Raw genomic sequence first — 22,559 nt, forward strand, 5'->3', positions numbered from 1 at the left:
CTTTATTTCATAATCAGTCTGAAATCCAAAAGCCACAGGCTAAAGTGGAGAAGGTTAAGCGGTAAAGGAGACTATATGTACATGCAGTTGGGAGATTGGTGCTCTCGTTTGATGATTGGTTAGGGTGATGGGGGAGTAGGGAAAACATCCTGCGATAGTTTTTAAGCCTGTTGGAAAACAGTGATGCAACAGGTGTTGCAACTAAGAGTCAGACAGCGTTTAGCGACAGGCAGAAATCACTACACCTGAATAAAAGATGGAGAAACAAGAATTTTGTCTTTTGAATGCCACAATTGATTGTGCTTAAGGTGACCGAGGACATGAATTAACAAAGTAAAAAAGGTTCATTTTGATTTCAGGCCGACTTTAAGGAGCTAAAAAATTTTATGAACGACAGGAATTAAGATGGAAAGCCAGAGTTGTGAAATGATTCACTTACTGTGATATGTAAAATATAACAAAATGTAAATAAATCGTCCAGCCCTAGAAGATAATACTTCCAAAACATGTTTTCATTTCAAATAGCAATCAATGGCAGTGCACTATTGGCCAAAATTCCAAGCACATGAAAAGCAGTAACAGAGTGAGCTGAAATTTGACAATAATGTATTTAATTGGATACTGAGTTCACATGAGGCCAACATAGAAGAAAGGCTTGAAAGATTTTTGGAACTTTTGCCAAGACAGAGTTTAGAATGAACTCTAATAATGATCAGCTCAAAGCATACAAACAATTTTAAATAGTTATTTAATGGATTCACTTGCTTAACTTTGACTACAAAGCCTAATTAAAGTGAAAATATAGGAAGTTGGGGTTTCAGACTTATAAGAAATGATCAATCATGCAATCCATATCATTTGTGGACATACGTTCAGTCAGTTTACATTTATGCTGAATAAGTCAAATAAATTATACTCATTCAAGCCAAACTGTATTTTCACAGAGATTAACATGAACAGTGTGAGTTATAAGTCAATTTGATTCCCATTCTGTATCAACAGATTCAGATTGCACTTCCAGCTGTTTTGATTACGTGACATAAAATGTTCCGCCAATAAGAGGCAGCATTGAACTATTATAAAAAGGGCCAAGCTGTCATATGGCCCTCCTTTGAGTTAGTGACCTGAAAAACATACATTTTTATACCTTTTTTTAGTCCCTTAGCCTGATCTTCCATTACCAATCCCCTCATCTTTCAGTCACCATGCTCAATGGCTTCAAATCTCCTGTGCTGCAGTGGCCTAGATAAAACAGCCATCCACTAATGGGTCTTGTATCTGTATTGACCCCTTGCAGTCACTGCTTACCACTTACGTTATTTCATTACTTTTGGTCTGATATGGACAAACAAAACACAGTTCCAAAAAAAATCACTTGACCGTGACGTTAGGTAAATGGACCGTTCAGAATTTTGTGAAGTCGATACCGATTGCTGATTGTCCTTTAGTACGACTGACTAATGCTGATTTCAACTGCGAGTGGAGACGAGAAAACATGATACTAACATACCCAGGCAAAAACACCAAACATGGTTTAAACTGGTTTGACAAGCCTAACACTACAACAAACCAACATGAATTGGGTGCAGTCTTATAACTTCATGGCCACATACTTGCCTCAAACCTTTTTCAACTGGATTGTCAGGCAAGCAACAAGTTAAACAAGTTAAACAATGAAACAACTGGTTACAGTGAATGCTAGGCAAACCAAAAATAAAATGCAATGATGTATTTTCTGCTTTGGTCTGGATCAAGGGAACTCAACTACAAGTGTAATCACACCATAAAAGCTAAGACTGGCACAAACTGCAAGCATTTAAATTGACAGATTTACCTGGGTCTGCACCACTAGCTGAACAGCACTGCTAATGCTATTCATCTTATCAAAGGCTGATGTAATACACAATGTGTTTTTATGAAAAGCTTCAGTCAACAGCCTCTGAATGAGATTAAATAAGCTGTCCCAGTATGAAAGTACTACAGTACAATATTACAAAGAGAATGGTAAAAATCCCCTGACATGAAATGTAATGATCATATTAAATCATTATATCATAAGTGAAACAGGAAGAATCCAGCCAAGGCTATAAATAGTGTAGAAAGCCTGTAAGACTTAAAATGTTGATTAAGCTACTTCCACATGGTGATCAACAGTGGAAAGTTCTTTCATTACTAACACTAGCCTTATGTAAGCTAACTTCTTCACAGTTCGCATGCACTCATAGCTCTCCATTGCCTTTTTGAAAAAATGTGCTACTTTTTTGAGGGTCTTTTATCTGTTCCAACTTGTTTGCAAACTTCAGAAAAGTAACTGTCATGATCCATATTATGTATTGTGGAAATATACATACTGTGAATCGCAGGAGTGCACAACTCCAGTACTGGTGGGCCGATGTCCAGCACAGTTTGGAGGTTTCACTACTCAAAATATACCCACTAATCTAGGCAGTTAACAGATGTTAACAGTGTGATCAGGTGTGTTTAAGTAGGTAAAGTATCAAATTGTGACGTCGGCCCTTCAATACCAGAATCGTGTATCCCTGGTGTATCATATTGTGACAACTTTTTGCCCTTTATTACGTTACTCTTGTTCTTTTGAGGCTCCGCTCAATATTACTGTTCCCATCTGATAAGCTGATTTACTCTATTATAACAGATGGCTCTTCAAGTGCTCTTTAGTAAAGAAAATGGTTCTAAATAGACACTCAAAGAACCCTTTGCATGATTAAAGGGTTCTTTGCACCATGAAACTATTCTATAGATTGATGGAGAATGTGCTGTAGGTGATTCTATATAGAAGCTTTCTGAAAAGGGGTCTATATATCACCAAAAAGGGTTCTTCTATCGTTACAAGCCTGACATCTTAACAATAGAAGTGCTATGTAGAACACTTTTCAAAAAAGGTTCTATATAGAACCACCTACAGCACATTCTGAAGAACTCCTTCACAATGCAAAGAACCCTTTCATCATGCAAAGGTTTCTTTCAGTGTTCATGGATCTATATAGAACCATTTTCTTTACTAAAGAACCCATAATGAACCATCTTCTTTAGGAGTGAGGGCTATCAAATTAACCTAAATATTCTTTTAATGCTGGTAACATTTCCTGATAAGGACATTTAGACTATCAAACTATCCTACCTGTAGTTTCACGTTCCACCTTCAATGGTGCAGCAGTTATTAAAATAATGCCTGAGCGCCAACATGTTACTGCTGCACCATTTAAAGTGGAACGGGAACATTTGAACAAAATGTTACAGATGGGAAGCTGTTTTCAGTGGTTTATTGCTGGTAGCGTTTTTGGTGAGGTGATTTAAGGTATCAAAATATCCTAGCTGGAGTTTTATTTAGGGACCTATCCAGGGTTGGGATAGCTACTGATGTATTAGTAGTTAGCTATTTTGTAGCTACTTTCCCTAAATGTGTAGCGAGCTACAATTTAGCTACTTTTCCAGAAAAGGGTAGTGGCTACTTTTTAGCTACTTTCAAAGCGCGACTGTGAGAATGTTTGTGAATCTCCACCTGACACACCAAACAGGCCCAAGTGACAGTGTGAACAAGACACTGCATTTAATCCTGTGCCAGAAAGAAACATAAAATTGAAACGCTGCAAATATACAAAAAGATCAACAACAATCATCAACAATCAACCAACAATCAAACTTACACACCCTTAACAAGCCTAAAAAGAACTAGGTGTGAAAACGCTTACATTTAGTAATGATGAAGGCATTTTAGCTTTTACTGAGCTCTAGTTGAACTTCTTTCAGGCTTATCTGTTTCTCTTTTTCCCACTCTCATTTAATGTGACTGATTACTGCAGCAGTGGCAGAGATTCATGTCAGACACAGATAATAAGGAGCAAACACCATCTTAAGTCAGTGCCATTAAAGTGACAAGATCTACAAACAAGAAAAGAAAAAGAAAAAGAAAATCCTAAATATATAACTCTGAGGGATGTGTGTACTTTAGGCATAGCAAAATAAGCAGCTTCGCTATTTAGGAACTAATGGATTTTCTTTTAGACCTTACAAGAGAGCTGAAGGAAAAGACACCGGCAGGCAAGCTTTCCAGAGGCACACACGTCACACTTGATAGTGCAAGCAAGGACAGCTGATATAGTAATTTCTTTTTGTTTCATGCAAGCCGATCTCATCTGGACAAGCTGACAAAAAGCTTAGGGTCAGATTAAAACAACCCAGCATATGATTTGACCTCAGATCTTGCAGAACAAAATGCGCACACACAAACGCGCACACACACGTGCACACACACACACGTGCACACACACACACACACACACACACACACACTCAGCCATGCACCACTTCTCCTCTAACACACATATGAATGATTTGCCTCCACTGACTATTAGACTGCACTGGACATCAAGGTACATAAAGCTTTAGAATGAATCTAGCTTTAGCTCCACTGTTTGAAATGCGACCATATGTTAGAGGGATTAAGCTGTGGGTACCTCAACCTGTGTAACAGTCAGTTAGATCACCAGTCTATTCATTGTTGCTATCGTCAAATAAATAAATAAATACACACACACACACACACACACACACACACACACACACACATACATACATACATAAATGATAGTAACTTTAAAGAAGAAAGAAAAAAATGTAATGTATGTTAATGTAATGTTAATTTGTACAGGCTTTTCAAAAAATAAATACAAATATTAATAAAAACTTAAAAACGAGACGATATTCAGCTAAATATTCAGTGGCCAGTTGCAGCATCTGCTAACGCTAATCTGTTATACTAACAGTTTGGGCACCATATTTTTAAACCTGTACAGAGTCACCATCACAAATGAGCTCTGAGGATGGCGATGGTTAAAAGGGCACCGACTGTAGCTGCAGCACACTTGAACTGTCACACAAATCCTTGGCTCCATGTGAAGCTTAATGCCAGACCTCAGCTCTGATCCACTTTGTGCTTAATTGTCTTTGGAGTGCGGGTTACTAGGACAACATCTGACATGGGAAATCTTTGAAAAAGCCACTGCTCTCTGATTTTTAATCCACAGCAACATATGCATTAACCATCTTATATGTATTCCTAGACACAGCATTAACCCTCACAGGAAATCACAAAGTCAGATTAACACCGCAGCTGCAGGTTCACTAGCAATAGCCAAGCTCAGCATAGGGTAACCGTATATTATAAAGTGGCACTGACCTTGAGGCAGACTATCTCCAGACCTGACTCCGGGAGAGTAACACTCACACTATTCATCAATCCATTTTATTACAGAAAAGCCTTCAGTCTAAAGGACAGAACTGAAGTGCTACATGCAATAAATGCAATGTTTAATGTAAACAGGCAAAACAGCTTGCAACAGCTGGTTAGTCTGTAGTATGTATAGCAGTATGTTAGTGCAACAGCTAATTCAACTGATTTTGAGATTTGAAACACAGGTTCTGAACCCTGGTCTTGGAGTAGCCCTGGCCCTACACACTGTAGTGCTTCCCCTGTTTCCAACACACCCACGTCAAGTCAAGAAGGCCCTTCAGGACCAGGATGGTGTAAAAACAGTGGGGTCCAAAGGTCTGAGACCACTACTGAAAATGCTTCTATTTCTTTATTTTAAATTGTTATCAGTGTAACAATTTGAGCAAAAAGTAGAATCTTTTAAATTTTACTAGGAATTTCAGTCAGTCTGAGGATTTGGTACAGTATATCCCTCTTTTGCTTTCATGACAGTGTGTTAAGCTGGCATGGGCTCCAGACGTTTCTGCAAAAGCTTCTGATCAGTAGACCAAATGCACCTGAGAATCATCTGCGCTGAAAATCAATAGCAGAACAAACATCTGGCCTTTTTGTTCAAAGGCCTCAACATAGTCAATTTCACAGATTTGTTTCAGTTTGCTTTCAATTTCACTTTTATCAACCCCGAGACAGTATCTCCAAAACTACGTTTCCCTCCTGTACTTTTGTTCCAATCCCAAATATATCAATTAAATATATCTATTAAAAGTGCACTGACTTGACCTCAAGCCATGTAAATTGTGGGGGCTATGCAATGTGTCAAGGAAAAGGCATGAGAGCAGGTAGCAGGCACATGCTCTCTTCCTTCCTCCACACACTTTAAAGCTCTCCTCATTAACTTTAAAAAGGAATGGAGGTCAAAGTTTCAGCTGTGTTAGGGGGTCATAACAGACTGAGACAGTTCTGATACAGGAAGCAGTCAATATAGGCCACATTCAATGTCTCTATGCATCTTGGACTTGCACAAATCTTAAAATGATTCTGCTGTTAATAACTGTAAACTGACTGGCACACGTACACGAATACATGAATAATTGGACATGTTTGCTTTGGCATTAAGTTACATCCTGGGTAAGTTCAGCTAACTGGAATAAAATCAAGGCTAAGGACTACTGTAAAAAAGAGCACATAAGGATAAAGCATTGGCTAGCAGTTGCCACTCAAAGCTCACTGTGTAATATGTGGTCTGATTCAGGGACTTCTTTAGTATAGCATGACATAGCTTAGAGTTGGGAGGATCTTTGCAACCAGGAATGGGAAAGTATAGGCTTTTCTGAACGTCTTATGAGACTTCTTAGCTACAAACGTTTATACGTCACATTTGGAAATATTCTGTTGCTCTTTTGTTTATTCTTGACCCAGTTTTACTTTAATTTGAATGCTAGTTACTTGAGAGAACCTTCAAGCCAGGCATGAGAAAAAATGACCTTAGCCAGAGATACATTAGCTATGATTACACACAAATGAATTTATTTCAATTTCATTATGCATACATTTTTTCCATGAACTCACAGGTGTTAAAACAGTTCCAGTTCTATAAACTTGATACTGTTTAATTAATGAATTTACTTGAGATAAAATAAAACATTCTGAAAAATGCCCACCAGCAAACATCATTTGACCAGACGTATCAAACATGGGACGTAATTTCCACATGACTATATTTACAGTATATAAATACAGACCAGCTTCATCTGAATTCTCTATTAATGCATCAAGTTATTAAAAACTACTGCACCAATCACAGAATATGTCTATTGTAATTACTATATAACAAATTAAGTTACTTATTTAGCACTGGTGTGCGTTGTCATAATGTGTAATGCTGCTATGCATTAATACCCTGGTGAAATAACTGTAATGCATGGCTTTCTGCTGTACTGTTGTATAACTTTTGCTCTTGGCCTGGTCTGTAGTCAATAACACATGACAAAGAATCAGGTAGCAGCTTGTGGAAAGTTCCCTGCTGAAAAAGGCTTACCATTAGGGTCCAAAGCAGAGATATATAGAGAGAGATCACACCATACTTGTCTGTTTCATCTCCCCTCAGAGTAGAGAGTGAAGTTCAGTGCTGACAGATACTGACATTTGTTACCACGGGCAGCAGTGGCCAGCAAGGAACAAGCCAGTGGAGTGAGGGCAGACACAGCAGATGTGTGACACAGATGAGGAGAGTGGAGGAACGCCAAGGGTGAGGAGGGAAAAAATGGCATATGGACCTGTGCTGGGGGCTACACGTGTCTCTGAGAGATAGCATATGGACTAACTCTGAAGGATAGTTGCTGCTGCGATACATGGACAGAGATGGATAGATGGACGAGAGGATAAGAGATGGAACCTTCACCAAATAAGAAAAGGGAGAAAAATATCCTACTTTTAGCCAAATGCTCACCCTGACCTTTAGTAACTGTATTCATACCTGTGTTGGGGCTGAGGGTGGACGAAATAATGATGTATTATTGTTTTTGTAATAATCTGTCATACTGCACTTTTCTGAACATATCTTGGGTGTCGTCAGTATTAATAGATCAAAGAGTAACTGCATGTATAATTATGAAGAACAGATTTGGACCAGGTATCGAGAATCAGTAAACAGCAACAATCAACAACAAACAACAACACTGCACAGTAGTAAGTAGCTGATCAGATGTCATTACTGTAACTTCCTTGTCCTGGACTCTTTACCCTTGTTGTTTATCTTCCCTCAGGTCCCTGGCCATGTGCTTCTGTTTTGTTTTTCCTGATCATTCCTTGATCCAGCAATTTGCCATGCGCCTCACTTAGGTCTGATCTGTTGCCCCCATCCTGCCTCCATCATTTATATACCTAGTGTTTGCCCTGTTCCTTGCCAGGTTGGTTTTCTTCTCTAGTTTCTCTGTTTCAGGTTTTTTTTTAAATTTTTTTTTATCATGGACACCAATAAAACTCCCAGCTTACGCCTGCATCCTGCTTCCTTGTCTCCTCTCATGTTACAATTATTATTACAATAATTATCATTGTATTATTCTTTTTAGGGTTTTCCACAGCTTTCTTTTACGATCATCCTGCTTGTGAATTCTGTTTGCAAACATCAGCAAACTAAATGTTGTCATACATAGCGTGTATTGTGAAAATGCTTTCAAGTATTATGATATTATATGCCTGCCACGTTGTCCAACCCTTAACATGGGCCACATGGTTTGATTGGCTGTCTGTCAAATCCCAACAACACAGTGCCGTACTGCTACTATGGCAACCATTGACATAAGGAAGCACAAAAGAGCAATCATCTCCAGGTCTTGGAAGCATAGCCGAGGGTGAATGCACAGCAGTGAGGGCTTGTTCTTGTCAATGCGATAGCGGACAAGAAAAATCGATCTCTCTCGCCCGCATTTCACAGTTCACTGAGGCATGTGGATATGCCAGTGGACAGTCCGCATATGCATCTGGGTCATCAAGGGCTGCTGAACCATTACAAACACACACTCATACATGGTTCAGCATGAACCTCTTGCTAATGGAAATATCTTTTCACTTGTCAAATGGCTAATAAAGGCACAGTCACACTGATTAAGTGACTTTCTAAAAGACTTGTTCACAAGCGGTTTAACTAGTTCTGCTCAAGTCAAATAATGTTCTCATACATTATACATACTGTGGACATACAACCCATCAGCCATAACACTGAAACAGTCTTTGTCTATTGTTTGATTAAGCTCCTCTTACCACAGAGGTGTGCTTTGTAGTTGTATAATTAGAGTGTAGTCCATCTGTTTCTCTGCATACATTGTTAGCCCTCGTTTACCCTGTTTTTCAGTGGTCAGGCCACTACAGAACGAGTATTATTTGGGTGTTGGATCATTCTCAGCACTGCAGTAACACTGACAGGGTGGTGAATTAGTGTGTGTTGTGCTGCTATGAGTGGTTCAGACACAGCAGAGTTGCTGCAGTTTTTAAACACTCTATTCACTCATTGTCCACTCTATTAGACACTCCTACCTTGCCAGTCCACCTTGTAGATGTAAAGTCAGAGACAGTAGATCATCTGCTGCCGCACAGTTTGTGTTGGTCCTTCATCAGTGGTCACAGGATATTCTTGGTTGGTGGACTATTCTCAGATCAGCAGTGAAAAAACTCCAGCAGTACTGCTGTATCTGATCCACTCAGACCAGCACAACACACCACTGCCACGTAGGTGTCACTGCAGTGCTAAGAATGATCACCACCCAAATAATACCTGCTGTCTGGTGGTGCTATGGGGGTCCTGACCACTGAACAATGGGGTAAAGGGGGCAAACAAAGTATGAAGAGAAACAGATGGACTACAGTCTGTAACTATAGAACCATAAAGTGCTCCTATGGTAAGTGGAGCTGATAAAATGGACAATGAGTGTAGTAACAAGGCTTAAGGCTGATTGGTGTACATGCCTAAATCATTGTTCATGTTCAATACTACTAAAATATGACGTATAAACCAAATGGAAAGGTTTTGTTTACTATAAACACGAGACAACTAGGCAACATTGTCTACTAGTAGGTCACCACTGTCACACAGTGGCTGCACTGGACTCAGTATTATGGAAAATAAGAAGTTTTTCTCTTGAGTAACGCCAAGCTATAGCTAAAGTGGAAATGCTAAATGATGTATTTGGGTTAAATTAGATATTAGCTCGCTGTTCCACACTCAGTGAAAGAGGAAGCAAACATATGATGCTGCAACAAAAATGGAAACCTACCAGTAGAGCAATTTAATCATAAATAAAGTACTTTGCTTGGATTATACACTGTATTTCAATTGTACGTGTAATGTACACCACACTGAGACATGTTTTATCAGTCAGGGTTCCTTTTAAGAGGAATATCACAGTTGGGTTGAGCAAAATTCTTCAAATGTGTTCTTCAACTCAAAATCGCACAAGCAGTTTCAATTGACTTCTGCTCTTTTCCATTTTTACAGCAATGGGCTACTGTCCTGCTTTCTACTACTAATCCTCAGTCATAACCATTTACCCAGCATCAAAATCAATGTATTAGTACATGCACACAGAGAGCCTCTAGGGTTAACTGTCTGTGTAATCAGGACCACACAAACTGAGGCCTGAGCAGACCACAGTCAATGACTTTAATGAATTGACCCATAACTGCTTTTAGGATTGAAGTTCCCCCTAGAGCCCCAACTAGCCATTTAATTGGAAAATCCCTAATTAGTGTAAGAGAAACAAAAACATGAGACTAGAGCGTTTATCGCAGGATGCTGTTAAAATAATCACATCAGTAGGAAGCCCTCGCAGTTACAAACGCAGAGGCTGCTTCAGTGATTAGATTAGTTTCTTTCAGCGTCTTTACAAATGAAACTTTAGACCTATTTCCACACATTTTCTTAAGACTTACCAATCTGGAAAGTTTCTCCTCAACAAAATACTACTCAAACCAGTGTTCCTTCAGTTCAATGGCCTTTTTTTCTGCTTTCATTTTTCTTACTGTAGTTCTCTGATTGAACAAGCTGAACCTTGACCTGTGCTTTTCCTCCAGTATCACGCTGACACTCACCTTGATAATAGGGTTAGTGCTGTCAACACATGCATTTCCATGATCACGTAACATAAGCAGACCAAGCTATTTTCATTTTTTAGGACAATTTAGCTTTTAAATTAAAGCCTTTGCCTAAGCCTTAACCATAGCAGTTTTCTCCTACATACAAATCACAAAACAAGCTATTATGAATTTACACAACACAACAACAGCCTGTTGTTTATGAACAAGTTCATAGGCAGTGATTATTAAATATCAATTAAAAAACTCAATTGCAATTTTAATTCAATGCTGCTGACATGGACACAAGGAATATGAAAGAATAAATGTATTTTATGTAAATGAATTTGCTCACTAAAATATATTAAGTTAAAAAGCAACAGAAAATGCCTTTATGAAGTTATTGTGATAGAACGAGTGAATGCAAGGTTTTACATTTTTAAACAAACTATATTTTATCTGTGGGGTAACCCAAGAAAATGCTTTACTGTAATAGTCTAGATATGAATGGCATAAACATTATGCTCCAAACTAGTAAAACGTGTCTATTACATTGATTTATGATAGAGATAAACACTGGATTGAGCAGTAGAGATGACGTGCAATTTGAAAGACAGGTAAGAATGTAACACCCAGACTGCTCACTAGGTCTGAAGTCGCTTAATGCTTTATAGACAAATATACAAATTGTGCAGACACGGAAATAGACTGAGTCATTACAGTCACCCATATAGCCTGAGTACTAAAGCTATTTTTGAGTCTGGTAGTCTTAAATGCGTGATACCCAACTGTGGAGCAATCAGGCTAATGTTTAAGAATGAACTGCGCTTTATTAAATGTCAGTGATTGTCATTGACTGAATGTCATTGATTAAGGGACAGTCACATGCTCTATAGTGGAATTCATATTCTGAATGACTGCTAAACCACACTGTAATTCCAATGGCCCGGAGTCTTTCAGCTGCAGTAAAAGATTGAACTGTAAATTGTACGTTTTTAACCCGCACTGCTTTTATGACCTTTAGAGCGCATGCATTAAAGCGCCTCAGGTCAATGAAGATCTAGCGTTATGATGAAACCAAAACAAGAGACTGTTTCTACTGATTTGCCATTGATGCTAATTGGAGAATAGCTCAGTCTGGATCTCCTGAAGTTCAAAACAATTGTTTTGGTTTAGTTGGCTTGCAGGTCCTGGTTGTGCTCTGCATCTCATCCCTCTATGCAGCTTTATCACTGTTACTGATCAGCCTAATAACAGTGGAGTCACCTACAAAGATAATAAGTGCTGCACTCATGAGTGAACAGCTTCACAACACAAGTTCCTTCATCTTTCTGGATGTTCTAGTGCATAACATAGATATGGCATGGTCAGCTGACCAACTTGGATGGTAAGTATTATCATAGTACTACTACAAATTGAAATCATATCACCACAAGTATTAAACTGATTTCCTATCATCACCAGCACTACTACTGTTTAATTTCTCAGATTATAATACGTGACACATTTAATCATGTTGCCGTGGTAAATGCTTTGCAGAGAAACTGTAGCAGTAGACTGTTTAATTGTAAAAAAAAAAAGACAGCAATCCTACATGGATATTGGAATTATTAACATTTGAAATAGTGTGATTATAGCTGATTTTTACATTGTGGTATATTATTCAACCCAGTAAGTTTTGGAGTCCCAGGGCTAATACACTATATTGCCAAAAGTATTCACTCGTCTACCTTCACACGCATATGGAATTGAGTGACATCCCATTCTTAATCCATAGGGTTTAATATGATGTCGGCCCACCCTTTGCAGCTAGAACAGCTTCAACTCTTCTGGGAAGGCTTCCCACAATTTTTGACCATTCTTCTAGAAGTGCATTTGTGAGGTTAGACACTGATGTAGGACAAGAAGGCCTGGCTCACAGTCTCCACTCTAATTCATCCCAAAGGTGTTCTATCAGGTTGATGTCAGGACTCTGTGCAGGTCAGTCAAGTTCTTCCTCACTCATCCGTGTCTTTATGGACCTTGCTTTGTGTACTGGTGTGCAGTCATGTTGGAACAGGAAGGGGCCATCCCCAAACTGTTCCCACAAAGCTGGGAAAAGCATAAAATTGTCCAAAATCTCTTAGTCTGCTGAAGCATTAAGAGTTTGCTCCCAATCAGTTCCACTTTGTTATAATACCACTGACGGTTAACTGTGGAATATTTAGTAGTGAGCAAATTTCAGGACTGCACTTCTTGCACAGGTGGCATCATATCACGGTACCACATTGGAATTCATTGAGATCCTGAGAGCGACCCATTCTTTCACTAATGTTTGTAGAAGCAGTCTGGAGCCCTAGGGGCTTGGTTTTTATACACCGGTGGCCATGGAAGTGATTGGAACACCTGAATTCATCGATCTGGATGGGTGAGTGAACACTTTTGTCAATATGGTGTATTTGATAGTATATAGTATTAGGCCTTTAGTGCACTTCACAATCAATGTTGTGGACATTATGGCACGGAAGTCATACTAACAAGTTCACTTGGTTTTTCTTGAGAAGTGTCACAATTAGGACAGAGACAGGTTGTCTGACTATATCGTCTGATGTCAAGGTCCCATGCGTTTATCCCTTATCAATATTTAGTGGCCTGTTTCAAAGTATGTTTTACATGAGAAAACAGAGCACTGTTCAACTAAAACTACTAACATCTGAACACATTATTAGCCAGTAGTGTCGGTTATTGGGATTTTTAGATCATTATCGACATTTGTTAAAAAAATTTTAAGGCTCTCATCTGCATACACAAGCTGCAGAACTAAAACTGTTTAATTCCCAATCAGAACAGCAGCATAGTTAAAAACTGTATTTCAACATTTACATGTAGAATTAACATTTACATTGTGCATTTGTGTCCAGCTGGGCTTAAATGAACAATGTGGGTGTTAATTCAACAGTGGAGATTTTGCTGCTTGTCTGTCAACGGAGACAGCTGCTACATTACGAATACTCAGCCTGATGTAAGAGACATTGTTTTTTGTGGTTTTATGATAAAGTTTTGGCCTAAAACATATTTGAATGTGTTATAAGGCAAAATAGTCCCCAAAGAAAACTCCCTTTTTCCCGATTGACCAAAATTTTGCCATCATCAACATTACATATAAAAACTCAGAAGATACGTGTAGGTTCACTGATAATTTTAGATGGTAAATAAAATGGCTATATTTGCATTGTAGACATTGTGACTGCTGGTTCCCATCACCACCGCTGTAATGAAATTGGAGTCTGTACATTTCTCTACAATGAACCATTTCACATCAAACCACTCTGAATGACGTTGCTTACATCTCAACCACTGAATTATGTAGACATTTTGAAAAACGAGGAACTCCCCTTTAGCTTCACACCAACTCTCTATTATTAATGAAGCCAAGCGCCACAATTTGTTTACATTAAACTGTGAGTGACTTGAAATGTAAACACTACTGTGAGTGGAATGCAGTCTTACATTATCTATGAGTGCGTTTGGGACTGTGACATTGTGTATAACAGACTGAACAGACAATGTTGTGTGCACACGCCAGTGTGGATGTGTCTTTAGCACACTGTACTGTTTGTACACTGTTGGTCTTTCCCACAATGTCAGGATGTTTAACTGCGATGTGTGTTATCTCTCGTGGCGTGATCGCTCTCAGCTCCTCAGCGGTTTTGAAGGACTGTGGGATCTCAACGTATGGAAGTGTTTCCACATGTGAGGTCTGATAGAGCTGGTGGTTGATCTCCCCACTGAAACTGTCGCTGCCGATCCCAGGCTGATAAGGGTTATCGCACAGAGGAAGAGGCTTTGTGTTGCATTGCGTTTTTAGGGCGGCAGACAAACAATCAGTTGTGGGGCTTCAACAAAAAAAGGCTGGAGGTGGTGTTCATGGCCAGAGAACACACAAGCATATATGACACTTCATAAACCAAAGTCTCTCTCTCTCTCTCTCTTTCTCAAACATGCCCACTCACTCATCTTTGTGGGGTACACTCTTTACAAAGATCTTCAAGTTCTTCAAGGGTTCTATTTGTAACCATGAGCTCTACATAGAACCACTTCATGCTTAAATGGTTCATTGCACAGTTTGGTGAGACGGGTGGAGAATGCGTTAGAAGCTTGACGTCAAAACAGTAGCAGAATCCTTTTTTGGGGCTCTATAGAACCTGATGGTTTCCAGAACCTTCTCAGTATTTAAGGCCTTGTTTTATATGCTGTATGTGAGGAAAACGGACCAACCATTTAAGTAAAACTATAACATCTCACCAAATTGTTAGTTTTATATACAACACAGTCACAATCAATCTGAAGAACCTCATCACCATTTAACGAACCACTGAAACATGAAGATCCTATACATAACTTTATACATACTATTCTACACAAAAACACTTTTCATCCCTCCTCATGATGACCAGCCTTGCGTTCCCACAACGTCTGATGTTCACTCCTTCCTACCATTCTAGCAATACTGGGTCCCCAGTAAGCGCTAAATACACATGCTGCAAGCTAAACACACAGGGGCGCGCTAATCTATCCATCGCAGGCGTCTGCAGCGCGCGCACCTCCACACTGAACAAACGGCTTAAATCTACTTTTCGCCAAAGTGGAGTCGTTTGGAGAGATAAATTGACGTAAATGTTGTTTAACGTTCCTCAGATCACTCCAAGTGATAGAAAACGCGACGTGTCATTTACCCAAAACTTTTCCAAGTGAGCGTCAAACTGTGGACTGACGTGCACGAATTAGCTGCTTTTTAAAGCCACAGACGTTTTTATTTAAATAAATCGTAAATAATCGCGGCTGCAAGTGCAAATCCGCGAGCGACGTGGAATCACAGGAATTCCGACTGCAGCCGCCAGGCAGACATAACCGCGCATTCCCCGCTCCAGAGAGAAGCTCTGGCGAAGCTGTCATGTTTCGAGGAGCAACATGATACGCGCGGTTAATTCCCAGTGCATGCACGATAAGCATGGAGGAGCTCTGGTTACTAATCCGGAGTCCTCGGCGCTGAAGGTCTGAAGGCGAATTTCCCTTCGGGTTCTGCTCACTGAGCCAGACAGAGTTCCAAACGAGCTCGGAGTTCTGCGTATGTCACAATGTGGAACTTCACCAAATGACGTTCACTGTGACGGATGTAAACACTGACGGAGGTGTTCTAACGGCTACCTGCGAGACCCGCGCCACAAAAGCCCACCACAGCAGACTCAGCGTCCGGAACACCAGACGACCTCCACTTTAAAAAGTTCTTCCCAGCTGCTCCAGCTAACAGACACGGTCAGGCAAACGCACAACGTCCATCAAAGCCCCAAGCCCGCCGCTGGAAGTTCTGCTAACCCACACGCACGCCTACCTCACCTCCACTTCACCAAACAAGCCGGAGAAGGCGCCAGCTTTGTTTTCCTTTTCTGAGTGAAGCGTGTCTTTACCTGCCGGAGCCAGAGCGTCACAGAGCCGTCGGGACTCTTCCCTTCAGGTCCTCACAGGGTCCACTCGCCTCCTCCGCCACCATCAGATTTATTCTGGCTTCTAAGCTGTAAGGTTTCCCCGCAGGTTTAGCTCCGGGAGAGAGAGAGAGAGAGAGAGAGAGAGAGAGAGAGGCGGAACTCGCCGCAAAAGGTAAAAATCCCTCCGCGGCGTCACGAATGAGTGAAACAGACATACAAACAAATAAACAACTGCGCGTGACACCGTGAAGGTCCAAAGTGTCACCTCCTCATCGCCTCTGCCTGACAGCGGCCGCGAGCCGGTGGCGGTAAAAGAAGATTCGCCTCTCGCGCGACACCTGACTCGGCGTCAGCTCGGTGCCGGTGTTGAAAGCCCTGCTGTCTGAACGACGACGAGGGCGTAGAGACGTTTCGTTTCGACTCAGTTTAGTGAACCGAGTCTTTCGAACAGGTCAGATTGAATGAATCGAAGGTCCGACTCAGCGATCCACTGATTCCCACATTTCTCCCCATCGCCTCCGCTTACAGTGGAATTCGGTTCATTATCGCCACGAGGAGTGAAACTTCAGCCGGTCAGTGAGCTACAGGCGCGTGGCCGCTCCCGATGAAGCCATTCTTCGGTCTGATTTCAACGGTCTTAAAAAAACACGTTTTTTTGCCTCACTCTTCATGAAAAAGCAAAAAAACGGACAGAAGGGGTCTCAGCTAGAAAGTGATGCTCTCTGGCTTTAACTTTATTAAAATGAGTCCGTTGTGATTTCTGACTCTAAGACTGTGTCCTATGAGGCACATGAGCGCTACAGAAAAGGTCGATTCGGATGCGTTTCGTTCGATTTATAAAAAATCGGTTATTGGTTCTTTGAGCTGAATCTCTTTGAGTGATCTACTGAAAGGAACCGGTTCAAAAGATTCGAAGCTTTCGCGAGTCCGACAGCTTGCGCTCTTACTTTTCCCGCGAGTTTATGAGCTGCAGATGTAATGGTACGTTTTACTGAAGTCATCTGGCTGTTTGATACGGGAGGCAGATCCTTCCCAAAAAGAGATTAAAATGAAAAGAGTAAAATGTAAATGCAAACCTCTTTTTCCATTTGTTTCTCCAAACATCTGAGCAAATATTCTGCCAAAACTGAAAATGGAGATTCTGACGAGTTGCTGTTGATTTATTCATTTTGCATTTTCAATTTAATTTTGTCAGATATGCAGCCATTTCGCTATGAGAAAGAAATAAGAACATAAACGTTGCAATTTGATTTTAGTTTTGACACGTGATCCACATTTCATGAAGAAAATCCAAAGTGAAGCTTGCATTTTCTTTTTTCTGTTAGCTTTTTCATTTTAGATTTGGCCATGAAATACCAGAATAAGGACTAAGATGAAATGACAAATAGCTGTTTAAATTTCTTTTTATTTTTGTCACAAATGACTCGCTCATGTGAAAAATGAAACGGCAAAAGTAGCAATATTTGCGCAGATGTTTGGAAAAAGAAATGGCAAAAAGAGTTTTGCACTTACATTTTGTTTTGATTTTAATTTAACATTTATGTTTACAGCATTTAGCAGACGCTCTTATCCAGAGTGACTTACAAGAAGTGCTTTGTCTATCTAGAGAAAGTATCTTTGCTAGTAACCAATGGGTTAGAGAGAAAGCCAGTCCTGAGCTCAGATACTGCTAGAAACAAAGTCACTGTTGATACCCAGAGAAAAAGGAACAGGGCTGAACACAGAACAGGGCAATACAGTACAATACATTAGATTAGTGTAGTACAATACATTACAATCAGTTCTTAATTCAGTGCTCTTTTAAGTGCTGCATGAAGAGGTGTGTCTTCAGTCTGCGTTTGAAGAGACTGCTGTACAGACAGCCAGTGGGAGTTCGTCCCACCACCTGGGTGCCAGTACAGAAAACAGTCTTGATGTTTGTCTTCCACGCGCCTTGAAGGATGGCGGGTCAAGCCGAGCTGTACTCAAAGCTCGAAGGGCTCGTGGTACAGTTCAAGATTTCACCATTGCCATCAAGTAGGTAGGGGCTGGTCCATTTTTGGCTTTGTAGGCCAGCATTAGGGTTTTAAATCTGATGCGTGCAGCTACAGGAAGCCAGTGAAGGGAGCACAGCATTGGGGTGACGTGGCTGAACTTGGGCAGATTGAAGACGAGCCATGGTGCTGCATTCTGGATGAGTTACAGAGGCTTGATGGCCTGTATGGGAAGACCAGCCAAGAGCGAGTTGCAGTAGTCAAGCCAAGAGATGACCAGAGACTCCACTAACACCTGGGCAGCCTCTCAAGTGAGAAAGGGTCAGATCCTCCAGATGTTGTACAAGAGAAATCTGCATGACCGAGTTAGGCTCATGATGTGAGTTGAGAACGATAACTGGCCATCCAGAATCACACCAAGACTTCTTGCCTCCACAGACAGAACAATCAGAGAGATCTCGAGTGAGATGGCAAGATCATGATGAGGACCTGTAGTTGCAAGGATGAATAGCAGCTCAGTCTTGCTTTAACGTTAATTTATTAATTCACTAACTGATTCAGCAAGTTCACAAAAGTGAATTATCACAGTTACATATTCCATATAATATGTATATCAGACTTAAAGGGGAGCTCCACCGCATTTCCAAAAAAAAAATCAATATACTTAATTTGTTCAGATGTAAACAAAGTCATTCAAAGTGGTTTGGTGTGAAATGTTTTGTTCTAGAGAAATGTGCAGTGTCAGTTTGCAGCGGTGGTGATCTGAGAACCAGAGATCTGAAGAGTTTAATGCCTCTGAAAGCAACATCACAGAAAGTTATTACATGAAATGGTTATGAACAGGTACTCAACCTGAAGTCTGGCATATTATCTTATGATAGTTTTTTGAAAAGGTTTTGGTCTAAAAAGTATTTTAATCAGTTTTGTATAATCCATTCATGGTGGAGGGATACTTGCAGCAAAACTCTTTTTTTCAGATTTATGATTATTTTACCATCATCGTCATCATTAAATATAAAACTCAGGAGATGTGCGTAGGCTCTGTGGTGATTTGGGATAGTGAATAAAATGGCTATATTTGGGTTGTAGCCATTGTGGCTCCTGGTTCCCATCACCACCACTGTAAAGAAATCTGAGTCTGTAAGTTTCTCTACAATGAGCCATTTCACATTAAACAACTGAATGACTGTTTACATCTTAAGCATTGAATACAGACATTTTAAAAATGGTTGAATTTTCCTTTAACAGTTTTTGGTTCTGCTGTTTTTCTGAAGTTAGCCTAGCTGGCTTTTGGGCAGTATAAATGTAAAATGACCTGAAGTCCTGAAGTAGCCCTGCCCTGTCCTGCACCTCTTCCCAGCTCAAACCAGAAATCAAGAAGTCATGGATGTGAGAAAAAAGCACCACACAGAAACATTTTTCTCTATTAATGTTATAAACATTGAGTAAAACTGTGATGCTGTTGACTGACTACGCTTGCAATCAACTAAAACATACTGTTGTTGGTTGAAGTAGACTTGAATTATTTACTGATGATTGACTAAAACAGCGACCTTGCACATCTTTGCCTAGCAAATCAAACATGGACCCTGGAAATGTCCTGTAACCCCAGCAGATGAAGGAACACAGTGTTGGCCATGATTCTGCTGCGAGAAATGCTCTCTTTTTGACGCACCAGCAGAAAAAAAGCACATACGTAACACTGAAACCACAGGGGAGGTCACCACCAGCCACATACTTCACCCTGAAGGTGACCAACCACCACCACAACCCCCCGCCCCCTACAAGAACCTAAACTAACAAACAACAGCATTAAACAACATAAGCAGTGCCTTTGTTGGAGGGCACACACTACCATGAGCCTTAGCGTGTGGCCGTCTGCTTAGCCACACCTTCAAAGTCTTCCAGTAGCCAGTAGTTGTTGCAGTACACGTTGCTCCGCTTTTATTCATGCTCTGAAATATTTAAAGGAAGCTTTATGTTGTTGTTTAGGCTCAATAAAGTATTGGATCCCCAAACGCTGCTTTGATGCTTTTCCTCACTGGATATGTTAAAGTGACCTTACGTTAGTTTGATTAAAGCTGAACTGAACTGAAGCTTTTGGCACCTCACTACTGTTTCAAGGCATGTTAAAGAGAACTTCCATTGAAATTCAATGGTTGAAAGTCAGTCAGAGGTTTGGTGGGAATCACAGTCGTAATCGCTTTACTTTGCCAAGTATGTTACACATACGAGGCATTTTCCTTGGTCAGTGTACACAAGTATGACATATTGAACAGATCTGACAGCACACAGCTATTAAAGACTGAACCAAGCTAAAGGTAAAATAAAACACAATAAATATAATATAGAATAAAAAATAATAATTAAAAAAACAGTAATTGACAGATATACATATGAGATGTGTGGGTATGCAGTTTTGAATCTGTATATATGCAGGCCAAGTAGACGTACTATAAATTACACTATAAAAACTGTTATATACAGAATATTACAGAGTTCTAGTAATGCAAATAAGCATTTTGCTACAGGAGGAGTTATACTGTAATACTTTAAGGCACGTTGGTTCAGTTTAGGTTTAAAGTACGATGCACCCACTGTGGTTGGTTAGTGTAGTGGTTAACACCTCTACCTTCTACACTGTAGACTGGGGTTCAATCCCGAATCTGGGTAAGCACCCTACACTATGCCAATAAGAGTCCTTGGGCAAGATTCCTAACACTACCTTCGCCTACTTGTGTAAAATGATCAACTTGTAAGTTGCTCTGCGTAAGAGCGTCAGCCAAATGGCGTAAAATGCAAATGATAAGCGAGGTGCTACAGCTCTGTACTGTTAGAAATAAAGGTTCTGTGCAGGTACAATTTTTGTTCATCAAGGTACAAACAATGTAAATTTGTGTACAATGTAAATACAACAGTGGTTGTAAGGTCCAAATATGTACCTTAAATAAGTTTTTTCAGGTGAAAAGTATGTATTTGTACCTTTTCATAATCTAATGTTTTAAAACAGGACAGTAAAGTAAAAAGCCTGGAGACGAGATGGAGTGTATAGAGTCAATACAACATAGAAAATATAATTTCATTTCATTATGGTACAGTCATGTTCCCTGACTAAAGGTACTGAGAGGGTACCACCCTAGTGACAAGAGAGCTACTGCCCCAATGACAGTTTCATACCTTTCTTTCTGACAGTGTGGGAAAAACTCTGCTAGCATGTCAGGTTGTGCTGGTTTTGTTTGCCCTGAATCTTCTAGCAAAGGGAAGTGGCTGGAAGAGTTGATGTCCAGGATGAGAGTGGTCAGCTGTCATTTTGCCAGTGCGTTTCATCACTCTGCTGTTGGCAGACTACATCTAATGAAACTCATGCTGGAGTTTGGCTCATTCTCATAAGGTGGAGCAGCCTAACCAGGAGGAATTTTATTTATTATCCAAAACCACCAGTGAACCTACTGTACACATGTCTTATGAGTTTTTATATGTAATGTTGATGATGGTAAAACATTGCTTTAGTCATATGTCTTTAGTGTTAGGAAGTGTATTCATCACCATTTCATGGAATGACTTTCTGTGAGGGAGGACATCTGGACATGTGGACAGCTGTGGACATCTGGTTCCTATCACCACCACTGTGAACAGTTCCGTTTCTAGATCAGAGTATTTCACACCAAACCACTCAGAATGACTTTGATTACAATAGCAATGTTGAAAAAACCCTTTAAGGTATGCTTTTGATACACAACCTTTGAACGTGTGATTTAAAAAAATTTATTCCGTAGGACTTCTGGCAATTTACACGTCCCCTGCTTAAAGGAAAATTGCACTCATTTATCAAAATGTCACCAATGTGTTCCCTATGTAAATTTGTGAGAATGATGAAAGCCATATTGTTTCCAGGCCTTGCTTACTAAATTGTAACATGGTAACATCGTTTTGTAACCACAGTGAATCAGGCCAAGATTTAAGGGGCTGCTTTCATTTATAGCTGCTTGATTTATATCCTGGAGCATGTGGAACCCTGATCTGCACTGTCCGGCACATGTCCAATGTAATCGGACCCTGATCCTCTCTTGGTACCTAACAAAGCGGTGGAGCTCAGAACTCAGGCTTTCTGTACACATGCAGAAAAAATCCCTCTGCAGCCATTTCACAAATTTCTGACCTACTCGATAGGATGCGGGATGGTCTTAATGTGTGTAAATGATACAGTGCAAACAGTAGAAGAAAAAAAGCTTTTGACTTTTTCACCATAACTTTTAATGGAAGTTAATAGACTGTCATTTTTTTCAAATTATTATTATTATTATTATTATTATTGTTATG

The 22,559-nt window shown here is 40.1% G+C and overlaps 1 protein-coding gene across 2 annotated transcripts in view; it reads right to left on the minus strand.

The window, feature by feature from the left end:
* Window positions 1-16,821, minus strand: part of LOC108429787 (prolactin receptor-like) — a 49,780-nt gene extending 32,959 nt beyond the window's left edge. For both annotated transcript variants that reach the window (XM_017701798.1, XM_017701797.1), the window contains exon 1: window positions 16,249-16,821. The gene's annotated coding sequence lies outside the window, so the exon portion shown is untranslated. The remainder of the gene's footprint in view (window positions 1-16,248) is intronic.
* Between the last annotated feature and the right edge of the window lie 5,738 nt (window positions 16,822-22,559).

This window comes from Pygocentrus nattereri, chromosome 12 (assembly GCF_015220715.1).
Source record: "Pygocentrus nattereri isolate fPygNat1 chromosome 12, fPygNat1.pri, whole genome shotgun sequence".
NCBI lineage: Eukaryota > Metazoa > Chordata > Actinopteri > Characiformes > Serrasalmidae > Pygocentrus > Pygocentrus nattereri.